Consider the following 12,480-nt stretch of genomic DNA (forward strand, 5'->3'; position numbering starts at 1 on the left):
CTCAGCTCAGGGTGTGATCCCAAGCGCTGCGGGATGGGCCCCGCATCGGGCTCCTCCACTGGGAGCCTGGTTCTTCCTCTCCCACTCCCCCTGCTTGTGTTCCCTCTCTCTCTGGCTGTGTCTCTCTCTCTGTCAAATAGATAAATAAAGTCTTTAAAACAAAACAAACAAACAAGAAACGCTTAGGAAACTTTCCTAAGGTCGCACAGGTTGTATGCAGAAAACTCAGGACAAGGCTCACTATTTTCCTTTATTACACACAGACCTGAAGTTTCTGTGTTGAGAGAGCCATAGTTGTGAGTTCACCTGCAGATTCTTCAATGGGTAATTTCAACCACAGTTCTGCATTCTATTCCCTATATTTCCTATATTTTTATCAGCCACACCAACAAGAATTATAACCCCTTCTTGAACACTCAACACACATGAAACTGGAGTCTTCTTTAATTATTGTTCTCAAGATAAAAGGTTGAGGTTGAAAGAGGAAGCTTATCTCATTAAGAGCCTTTCACAGACAAGCCAAGAAGAACACAGATTTCTTGTGGAAAAAATTAAATTAAAAAATTATGTATAAGGAGAAAGATTATTGTTTTCTAAATCTTGTCACTTAGTAACCTAAAGATCTTTAAGTAAGTCACTCAGAATCCTACTGAGTCATACCCGAAATCCAAGTCACCGAGGATCTTTGGAAGAAGTATCAGCCCCACTTTTTCCCACTGGTAGGGAGACTGACACTTCAGATGTGTGTCTTTTCTAGAGCTGGCCCAAGTCAGTAGTCCCAGCCTGAGAATTAGGAAACTAGAATACCCTAGAGTTCTGAGATTGTGTCAAGTTATCTATCACTTCCAAACATTTGTTCAGAAGCCACAGAGAAAAACTCAGCCATGGAATAGATGCTTAATGACTTGGGTTGTCATGTATCTTCCTCCAGCAGTCTCACTTAATAGTATTTTGGGGGGTGTAGCTGGCTCATGCCAATAGATACAAAAGCAAAGGGACACTCTTATAATCACCTCACCTACTGAGGGCTTCAATTCCCTAAAAAAAACTCTTGGTTCCTCTATTTGTTTTGAACACATAAATTTAGAAAAAAAATATAAAAACAAAACAGGAACTGAGAAGTTTGATTTTTCTGCTAACAGTCAACCTAAAAGCTAAAAGTACCCAGTATACCCACAAATGACCAGACCAAAGGACTGAACTGGAGATTCCTTGTTGCTAGGATTCAAGGAAACTCAGCCTGGTAGATTATGAAATGGCAGCCTGAACATTTCACAGACAGAAGACTCATGCCTCCTGGTTGGAGGGAGTTACGGTACAGCCCAGACACATGCAGCAATCTCACAAACCACACTATCTTTGAGGTAGAAGAGGCCTCACAGACTTCTAGCCAACTCCTGTGATGGGGAAGTTGAGGCCAGGAGAAGAGAAGTGCTTTAGCCAAGGTCATTGAAAAAGCAATTTGTGGAGGTGCTATCAAAACCCAGTTTCTTGACTCTCAAGTAGTGTGATCTTGGTCTCTAGACTTTGAGGAAATAATAACTATACGCACATATGCGTATACACACATATATATACACAGATGCAAGTATTTAGAAATTCCAATTCTAGACAAATAGAGGCTAATAATCATGTTGCATTTTTTTAGTTGACTGGCCTTTAAATGTAATTAACAAATTATAAAAACAACTTTGCTTAAGTGTCCAGACATTTTCCATGGAAATGCTATTTCAGGGTAGGTACCACCTTTCCAGGTCTCTGTCATTCATTCATTTCCAGGGGAATGAGGAACAGAAGTAGCTAGTAGCATTTCAGAGACCCCAGTGAGGAAGCAGCTACGAAGATGTTGTTCTAATCACCTACTAAGTATTTAAGTACTCCTTTGTTACTAATTAGTCAACAATTATTTATTGAGGAAAAATGAAAACAGGGATTTTCTCTTTCCCTAATGAGACATTTACAGCTACTAAAGACTTGCGATTCACAATCTAGACTCATTAATTACTTTTATCTACAATGTAATTTCACATTGGTCTTGCAGATAGTGGATACTACTGCATTCTGGAGTGTGGGTAGTGACATTTCTAGTGAGAGTAACAACACTTCAGTTTCTGAAAATTGTCAAGACATTCTTTTTTTTTTTTTAAAGATTTTATTTATTCATTTGACAGAGATAGAGACAGCCAGCGAGAGAGAGAACACAAGCAGGGGGAGTGGGAGAGGAAGAAGCAGGCTCATAGCGGAGGAGCCTCATGTGGGGCTCGATCCCATAACGCCGGGATCACGCCCTGAGCCGAAGGCAGACGCTTAACCGCTGTGCCACCCAGGCGCCCCTGTCAAGACACTCTTGAGAAGAAAGGTATCCAAGGTATCCACTGGGTAGCTGTGCTTCACAATCCCATGACTGCCCAAGCTCATGAGATGGCCTACTGAGGCCTTTCTCTTGCTGCATGTTGGGGATGGGAGGAGTTACTCCTGGGGAAATTAGAGGTATACATTTATTACATTAAGTTAAATTACATCATAACATTTATTCTTAGTTCCACTTGTTAACAGAAAGTAACATTGGCATAAATATTCTTGGGAAATTCACGTATGATGCTATTATATGTTTTTCATAGTTATAATGTATTTAATTATTATCAAAATTATTCTGCATTTCTGAGCAAATACTAACTAATATGAAAGATTACCCAGAAACATGTGAAATTCCTGTGGGTATCTTTCAGCTAGCCAATAAGCATTTATTATGGAGGCCCTGTATGTACCCACCCTACTAGCAAATAAAAATTTGCTACCCATACTACATCAAGTGCTGCCCATTATTCAGGTTTTGCCTACATAGATTATAGCTTTTCTTTTGGTTGCTGCTTTAATGTTTTATGAGTAAGCTGGGTTGGCTCTGGCCAAAGTGTTGGGTTCAGAACAATGTCTTCCATAAGTGCTCCTTTTCACATTCTCTTGACAACCTGCCCCTGCTGGTCAGAGAAACCCACATTAAAATGAAAGAACTAAGGCCTCCCTGCGTCCTACTCAATCCCACCCTGGGCTGGTCTCCCATTAATGTCTTCCCATTCTTTGGAACTCATTATCTTGTTTTCTTCTGCTAGAGTGACACCTACTGGAAAGTATGTATAAATGCAGCCCAGTCCAGTGGTGTAGTGCTGCTCAACATTCTCCCTGGTCTATTTTTGTACAAGGGTAAGAATTTCAACCAGCTTGGATAAACACACAAGTTGTGTGACGTGGAGATAAATTTGGCAATGGTTGCTTAGGAACTGACAACAGTGCAATCAATAGGCAGTTTCCCAGAGCACCCTACTGCAACACATTTTAAAGTGCCAATCAAATCTGCAAAAACCATTCATTATATTTTGATATGTAAAATGTCCTTATACCTTGAAAAAATGATTCGATTTTGGTTTTGTTTAAAAATTTTTCTAATTCAAATTCAAAGCAAAAATAATGAGACTGGTTATCAAGAATTGGGGTATATAGGTGTCTGGCATCAGGGTGCTTCAGCTATTCCAAGACAACAATTGTGATAAGGAGGAAGAGGAGGAGGATGACGACAATGATGATAATGATGGCTAACACATATATAGCTATTTCTATATGCCAGATACTAAGATAAATGTCATTTCTTAATTCATTTCTTACCAACTTCTAATCTCCCTATAAAAAACTTGTCTAAAGGAAACCACCTTTAGATACTAGTTTTTGAGAAGGTCAAGTTTAGATTAGGATCTTTTTCAAAGTATGGGCAAGGTCTAGTAATGGCATATTATTTTCTTAAACCTGATGAACGGTCTGGAACATCCATGATTTTCATGGATTGATTTTCAGAACAATACCATTGAGAGTTATCTATATTTATGTTATAGAGTACAGAGTATCACACTTTAAAGGGTGGTTCCCTGTAGACGAGGGGGGGAAGAATCATTTAACAGTGGAGAAACCTGACAAACACGACCTCAGCCAAGTGCTCAAGGTCAACATCAACAGCCATAAATTGTCCTGACAGTATAGACCCGAGATCAGATGTACAAAGACTAGGAGGTAATCAGCAACAACAAATCCCCCATCATGGAATTTTTCCAATATATTCCAACTTCTCCTATTTGCATGTCTTTCTTTATCAGATGAAATTCCTTTTTCCTCAATGCATCCCCTACCTCTGGAAACCTACTTACACTTGAAAAACTGGGCTCATGTGCTACCTATTCCATGAAGTTGTCCTTGCTCTCTAAATCAGAAGTTATTACTCTCAAATTTGTCTCTCTGGCTATTTAATCTAGGCTTATAATTCCTCTTTCTATAAAAAGCCTACCTGGGTTCAAGCAGAGCCAAGCACCATGCATCCTCTGTATTTCATATGATGAAAGAGGCATATACATTGCAGGTAATTATGTGTCCTCAGTGGATTGTAAGGTTCTTGAAAGCAGAGTTTATACCCATCTAATTTCTGTCATCTTAAACTTACTCATTCCAGTGGCCCTGTAGCCTCCTAATAACATGTAGAAATGAAAATGACCTATCACAAGAAGGTAAGAAGCTCTATTCACTGAAAATGTTCTCTGATAGCCTGGAAATGATAACCAATAGTGTCAGAAATTCAAAGTGACAATAAATAACTTCTATTTAAATCAAGTTTCCAGACATGATGAATTCTACAAAACAATATCACTAATGCTAAAGAAGATGGGTTTTATTTACCCAATTTATGAATATGCAAATTATGTATCTCAGCAACTGACTAGTAGGGCAGAAATGCATTCAAAAACTACCATTTGTCTTGGGGCGCCTGGGTGGCGCAGCGGTTAAGCGTCTGCCTTTGGCTCAGGGCGTGATCCCGGCGTTGTGGGATCGAGCCCCACATCAGGCTCCTCCGCTATGAGCCTGCTTCTTCCTCTCCCACTCCCTCTGCTTGTGTTCCCTCTCTCGCTGGCTGTCTGTATCTCTGTTGAATAAATAAATAAAATTAAAAAAAAAAAAACCAACCATTTGTCTCATGCTTTGGTGGATAATAAATCTATCTAATGCTCGCATTAGATAGACGGACTCGCATTCTCTATATAATCATGAAGGCACAGGGAAGACACTGATGAAGCTATTAAAACAGAATGGGAGAGAAAGATTCACACACAAAAAACTACTTACCACCTTCTTAGAAAATAATACAAGTCTCAAACAATTCCCAAGCTTTAAGTAACCATCGAAGCCCCAATCTTTCTCCATCTATGAAATAATTCAATTATATACTGTATAAACTTCTTTCAATTTGTAAATCTGTGTCTTTGTCTAATTATAGTGAGTTTCTTTGGGGCACAATAGGTTAGAACATGAATTTTTCAACTCAAAAACTAATTGGTCTACATTTCTTTGTGCCCTAAGGTAACACCTGCTGTATACGTTATAGAGCTACACGACAAAATTTAGACAATTGGAGTTTGGTATCTTTTAGCCCATTTCAAATGCAAATTATTTTCAGTAACCTGAAAATCAACAGTTAATCTAATGCAGCATTCCACAGGTAAGAGAAAATCAAGGTGTTTCATCAGAAGTAATCTGGCTGAATAACTCTGAAAACAGAAAAAGAAAAGAACGAGATAAGAAGGAAGGAGAAGGCAAGTTGCGACGAATTTTACGTCGGCTTATTGCAGTCGAAGTTAAAATTTTGTATACCAAGCTAATTCAGAAAGGTAGCATTCAAGGAACATGACTCTACTGTATGCCGTTCTCTCCTCTTACGGAATACAATTAAAAGAAAAATTAACTGAAGTCCATGGTTTATCTATATTTCCTCATTTTTTTAAACATAATATCCTTTTTCTATTCCAGGACCCCATCCAGGATACCAGAGTACATGTAGTCACCATGACTCCTTAGGCTCCTCTTGGTTGTGACTGGTCTTCACATTTTACTTGCTTTTGATGACCATGATAGTTCTGAGGAATACTGGTCATATATTTTGTAGAATTCCCCTTGATTGGGGTTTGTCTGATTTTTTCCCCCTCATGATTAATATTATGGGTTTGGGGGAGAAAAGCCACAAAGGCAAAGTGTCCTTTTTGTCACATCATCACAAGAGTACATACTATAAATATGACTCATGACTGTGGATGTTAACATTGATCACCTGGCTGTGGTAGGTACTGTCTGCCAGGTTTCTCTAACTACAAAGTTACTCTTTCCCCACTCCTTTTTATACTATGTATTTGGAAGGCAGTCACAATGCACAGTCCAAACCTAAGGAGTAAGGAGTTATGCTCTTCCTCTGTGGAGGTGAAATACTTATATAAATTACTGATTACCTTTTGAAAATATGCACAAGTGGAAACTACTAACCAAAATATTATTTTTAATGGTCAAGGCACTAAAATTTAAATTCTGTTATAATGCTCCTGAACCTCAGTTTTCCCTAAAGGAAATAATAATATTCAAGGGCAATTGTTCATTGTAGCAAAAAATTAAGTAGGTCTATTTGAAAGTAACTTTGGACCCTGAGTCTTTGGTGTCTAGACATTCATGTGTAAATTAGGTATCTACACATTCTACCCATACATTACCCTTTCTAGATTATACCTGATCATATAAAGGTGAAATATTAACAGAAAGATCCTTTCTAAAGCCACATTTTAAATTAAAAGCTTGAAATAGTGCTACAAAAAATATACAACTGTTTTATTTAACATATATGGACTTCCTGACTTAGAAAAACATATAAAAACAACTTATCTTTTACATTCCAGTTATATACACTGCCATGGGCAAATTCTGGATTTTGACCATAATTTGCAGTATTTTTTTATAGAGGAATTATGTTTTTTGTTCAAACAACTGAAATATAAAACATTTACAATAATGCTTGCACTGCCTATGACTCATTCATCAATCTATTGATTCAATACCATCTATGTATGGAGTGCCTACTGTATGCCAGGTACAGGGAAGCAGAGAAAATTAACATAATTATATTATCTATTCAAGCATAAGACAGACAACAAATGGGAAAATGGGATTAAATTCCAGCTATACGACTAGACTAGAATAATTAGAAGAAATAAAACATACTAAGAGATAAAATGGTCTAGGAAGGGACACCTAGATAGAGCCTTGGATGGTGAGACTTAATAATATGCTGTACAAATAGCAACCTGACTTGCTCCCAGGTCAGAGACTACAATCATCAGAACAATCAGCCTTGCCTCCTATATTAACACCAAAGGGGGAAACATACTCAAAACACACATCACAACATACCAGTGGTGGGCCAAAGCTATTGTTTTTATGTAAAGGACAAACACTATTATCAACAGCAGGAATGGAGACTAGCCAATGTGTCTGAGCTGGTCAAGATTTAAATAATAAAGGTATCAGAAACTAAAGATTGATTAAGTTCCATGGCTATTAATGGGAATCACCCCCTGTTCTTGGCAGAGTTCAGGGAACATAATGTTTCAATTTCTGAAAAAGGAAAAACTGATGTTCAAATAATTATTTTAGAGGAAACAAATCCTTTTGATTTAGGATTTTGCTAACTCTGTAATTGAATTTATTTCTGTGTTAAGAGGCAGTTTGCAGACATATTTTGAGAGCACCGTTCTTGAAAATCTTGTCTCACATCTTCAGATGCTTTTCTGTCACTATACCCAGTGTCTAGACACCCAAATTAAGTACTGTAAACCCAGCAACAACCAAAACCATCCTTGTGCCTTAGATAATGTGTACACAAGGTCACAAACACGTAAGTGTACAAATATTTTCAACATGCACCCAACAGGAGACCTTTATTTGTGGATAAAAATATTGATGTTGCTAAGTGATACTGAACAAATCATCTACTGTAAGTCCTTTTTATTTATTTTCATCTATTTCCCAGTCATAAATAATTTTAACACTGTTCCAGGTCTTTATATATTTAGACTCAACCAGAATGTCATATTTACTAAAAATATATAATAACAAAATACTAACCACTTATTTTTCAAATCCTTCCTTAAGATTATAACAAGGATGGGTGAAGTCTTAACTAATCAAATAATAAAGAAAATAAATGAACCCAAATCAAATAAAATGATTATGGTTAGTTTCAACCTAACTGTAGGTCCTTTTTTGCATAGCAAACCCTCAATTTTTCTTAACAAGAGAGAAATAAAGCCAGGTAAAGAAAATTTGGGAAGTCATCAGACAGGGAGAAAAACCATGAGAGACTCTTAACTGTAGGAAACAAACTGAGGGCTGCTGGAGGGGAGGTGGGTGGGGGGGGTGGGGTAATTGGGTGATGGGCATCAAAGAAGGCGCGTGATGTGATGAGCACTTGGTGTTATTTATATGCAACTGATAATTTATTGAACACTACACCAAAAACTAATGATGTACTATCAGTTGGCTAATTGAATTTAAATTAAAAAAAAAAAACTATAGGAAATCCCAAACTGAAACTCAGTAAATAACTGCGTGCATATTCTCTACTAGGGTAGCCAATGAAGAGTGAAACTGGCCCAATGTAGGTTCTATCACCTTCCCCACACCTTCCAGAAGAGCAGGACCTTTTAAAATCAACACACCAGGAAAGGGGGAGTAGAGAGCAAAACTCCCCTAGAAGCTACAGGGACAACCAGCTAGCTCCCAATCATTAGGAAGTAGTGCAATAGAGTGGTGTATCTGGCCACCAATCAAAGGCCCAAACCAAATTGTGCAGAGAACCACGGAGAGGGGCAGATTTCAGGGAAGCGTGAACATGAACATGAACCCAGGCTGGGCAGCATCATGACTTCTCAGGGGCTAAAGAAATCTTGAAGATATTTTCAAAGATCTGAAAAGCAAGGTGTAGAGATAGTGCACAAGCCCTCCAAATTTGTATGTGGCAGAGAAGACTAGGGCACATAAAATGTGAGCAACACCTTTCAACATGCCCTCCCTACAGCGCTGGGCTTCCATGACATCAGCAGCTATCCACTTGCAAGGAAGAAGCAGAAGCGTTGTGGAAGAAGGCTGGCAGATAACTGAAGAGACATGGGTTCTTGCCCTGTCTCATCGCTGGCTGCTGTAGGAATGGGATGCTTGCTTGGTCTCTCTGTGCCTCACTTGGTCGATCTGCCCACTTCACAAGCCCAAATGCATTGCAGGTCTGGGGCTTCTCAGCCTAACTGTGCAAGTGGTTTCTTCCCCATTCTCCCTGCTTGCACCTTGGCTAGGGGCCTTCAACTGTCCCCTCCCTCATCAGGTGTTCTGTGATACTATCCTGCCCACTCACCTAATATCACTTCCCCCAATTTCACCAAGTTTCAGCTACTTTCTTCTGTCTTTCTTGGGTCACTCTCACTCTCCCTGCAAACCTAGGGCCACCGCCTTGCTCTCAGTTCTATCACATATGCTCTGTGACAGCTGAGGCTTCAGCCACCTTGCAGGACTCACTCTTCCCACTGTGATTCTGGTTCAGGAGCATGACACAAATAAGTGTGTACACAGATGAAACATAAAATATGTTCTCTGTAGAAAGAAACCCAACAGGAACACTTAATCTTTATAAGATGACCTTGAAGGGAAGGTCTGTGCAGCTGTCCCAGGACTAGGTGGGACAGCCCCTGTTATTCCATCAGACAGGCTCCAAAGCTGTTAACAGGGGGATGAAAGACTCTACTTTGTTCATGACCACTGGAGGTGAAGTTTAAAATTGGGTGCTGCCAAAAGTCTTCGGAAGTGGTGTTGGTGGTGGTGATGACATTCAGAGACACATAGAAATCACTGGCAGATGGGGAACTAGTATTCACACCATACACTACTGCAAGGAGGGTGTGGCTGGGGAATAGTGTGCCAGAGGGTCCCAACCCAGGGTGGTGGCACCTGTGCATATCAGAGGGGGCTCAATGGAGGCAAAGAATGGGACATGCCAAATAGGAAATCAGCATTGGCTGGACACTGAGGAAGGGACTCATACTTGACACAAGGGTCAGGAGACAGACTCTGGATACCACTTTCAATGTGACTCAGGTTCTTGCCCTTCATGAGATTCTCTAGAACACCCCTAGATCTGGGCAGCCACCAGGGGTCTGTCAGCTGGACCACTTTGATGTGCTTGAGCTTACCACCTGGTTAGCTCCTGGTTCTCTAGTTTTTCTTAACCTAGTGGTGACGTGAATCCTTGTGTAGTTGCTATAATTTGAACATATTACAGAACACTGCTCAGTACTACTCAGTCTTTACAGGCACCTCAACATAGCCAGTCTAATTCATCACACTCTGCACCTTCCTTATTGCTGTTATCAGGGACATTTCCTTTATTATCATAGTATGCTTTCATAATACAACTGAATCCAGCCATGTTCTATACTAGTAAGCTTGCGCTTATTCCAAACCCTTTGTAGTTCCCAATATTAAGTCTCTCCACAAATCCACTAGGGTTTCTAGAATTTTGTTTTCACCAATCACAATCTGCATAACACCAATCAGGTGAAGATGTTTCTTTCTTTCATTTATTTTATTTATCTATTTACTTATTTAGAGCAAATGCATGTGAGGTGGGAGGGGTAGGAAGAGAGGGAGAGAGAGAGAATCTTAAGCAGGCTCCACACCCAGCATGGAGCCTGGTGCAGGGCTTGATCTTGTGACCCCAAGATCACAACCTGAGCCAAAATCAAGAGTTGCACGCTCAACTGACTGATCCATCTAGGCTTCAGGTGAAGATTTTTCTTATGCTAGCTTTCTCTTTATTATAGAAATTAAGCAATCTGTGAATGAAACCATTTTCCTGCTACATGTGAAGTGAGTTTCTGTTCAAAGTTCTGTACTTTTTACAATCTGCATGAAACTATCCCTTATTCTCTCTACAGAACTGCTACAACATTTTGTTGGAACCTTTTTTGTGGTACTTTTCATGTTCTACTTTGTAATAATCCGGTTTCTTCAAGTCTTATATTAAGTAGAAATAAGCCCATTGAAGACAGCAACTGTGCCTGATTTCTCTTTGTGGACATGGTCAACATTCCAAAAAAAAAAAAAAGTTTGCTGAATAAAAATGTGGTAGTTGGATGATGGCAGTAGTTCAGAATGACCCACGAAGCAGGTAATATCATCTCCATTTTAGAGAACAAATACAGCTCAGAAAAAATAAGAAACTTCAGTTCCCCAGGCTACTAAACAAGTTCCCCAGGCTACTAAAGTGGTAATGCCTAAATCTGAACCTAGTTTAACTTGAAAGCAAAATTGTCTTCTTGACCACTCTGCTGTCCACTTCAGGAGAAAAACTAAAAAAGCAAGAGCTAAAAAGCTAGAAGCTGTTAAATTCCACAACCTAAAACAAGCGAGTCCTATCTGCCTCCAGACACTGTTTGTCTGGAGTACAACATGGTCAGGGGTGAATTTCAACTCCTTCTTCTTCCTCTTCCTCTTCCTCCTCCTTCCCCCTCTTCCTCTTCCTCCCCCTCTTCTTCTTCTTCCTCTTCTTCTTCTTCTTATTCTCCTTCCTCTTCCTCCTCCTTCCCCCTCCCCTCCCCTTCTTCCTCTTCCTCCCCCACTTCTTCTTCTCCTTCTTCTCCTTCCTCCTCCTCCTCTTCTTCTCCTTCTCTTTCTTCTCCTTCTCTTTCTTCTTCTTCTTCTTCTTCTTCTTCTTCTTCTTCTTCTTCTTCTTCTTCTTCTTCAAGTCTTTATTCTTACTGAGTTTCTTCTTTCTGGTCTTCTACCAGAACTCCAGATTCTCTTCTTTCAGTAGCCACTGACTTTTATTTTATGTTTCACGCTCATACTCAAATATTCAGGTTCAGTTCCCTTTCTTTAGACATGTAAAAACACAATTATATATTCGTTCTTCAAATTAAATGCCTCTGTGAGTAAAGTAAATTTAACAGAACCATTTGGTCTTTTAGAATCTTATACATAAAAATACCGTGACCTTAAGCTTCCTGACCAGACCTTTTAGAAGCTGCACCTCACCTGTGACCTGACCAGCTTCCCCAATCAGTGTTGATTCCTCAACCATGTGACTTTCATGGTTTCTGAGAAATGAAAGCAGCTGTTTTCATTATGGTTTTAGCTTAAACAAAACTCCAAATTCTTATTAAGAATGTTTAATAAAATCAATAAGGCATTAAAAACTGCCAGCAGGGAGCTCAGCAAATTAGATGCTTGCATGGTGCCTCCCTCTGTGCCTAGATGCAAATATTTCTCATCTTTATACAGCTTTTCTGAAACATCATAATGTCATCCCAACCAAGCACCCCCCTCCACCCCACGTGACTATGTGTTTGTAAGATGCACGCTAACATCATTTTGTGACAAAAGTGAAACTCAACTAAGTAGCTGCTTGCTTTTGGGGAGCTGGAAATTCAAGAAGTTTCCATAGGACTCATTGAAATATTAAGAGAGCCCCACCTTGAGAAGGTAAAATGGAATCAATCAGTATTCATTATATTATGCCATCTAATATTTATTAAGTACTTAATAAAGTGGAACCACATTTTTTTTTTAAAGATTTTATTT

At 39.2% G+C, this 12,480-nt stretch overlaps 1 protein-coding gene across 39 annotated transcripts in view; it reads right to left on the reverse strand.

The window, feature by feature from the left end:
• Positions 1-12,480, reverse strand: part of LDLRAD4 (low density lipoprotein receptor class A domain containing 4) — a 421,884-nt gene that overhangs the window by 80,242 nt on the left and 329,162 nt on the right. The gene's annotated exons all lie outside the window — the stretch shown is intronic.

Source organism: Ursus arctos, unplaced genomic scaffold (genome assembly GCF_023065955.2).
Source record: "Ursus arctos isolate Adak ecotype North America unplaced genomic scaffold, UrsArc2.0 scaffold_34, whole genome shotgun sequence".
In the NCBI taxonomy this organism is placed as follows: domain Eukaryota; kingdom Metazoa; phylum Chordata; class Mammalia; order Carnivora; family Ursidae; genus Ursus; species Ursus arctos.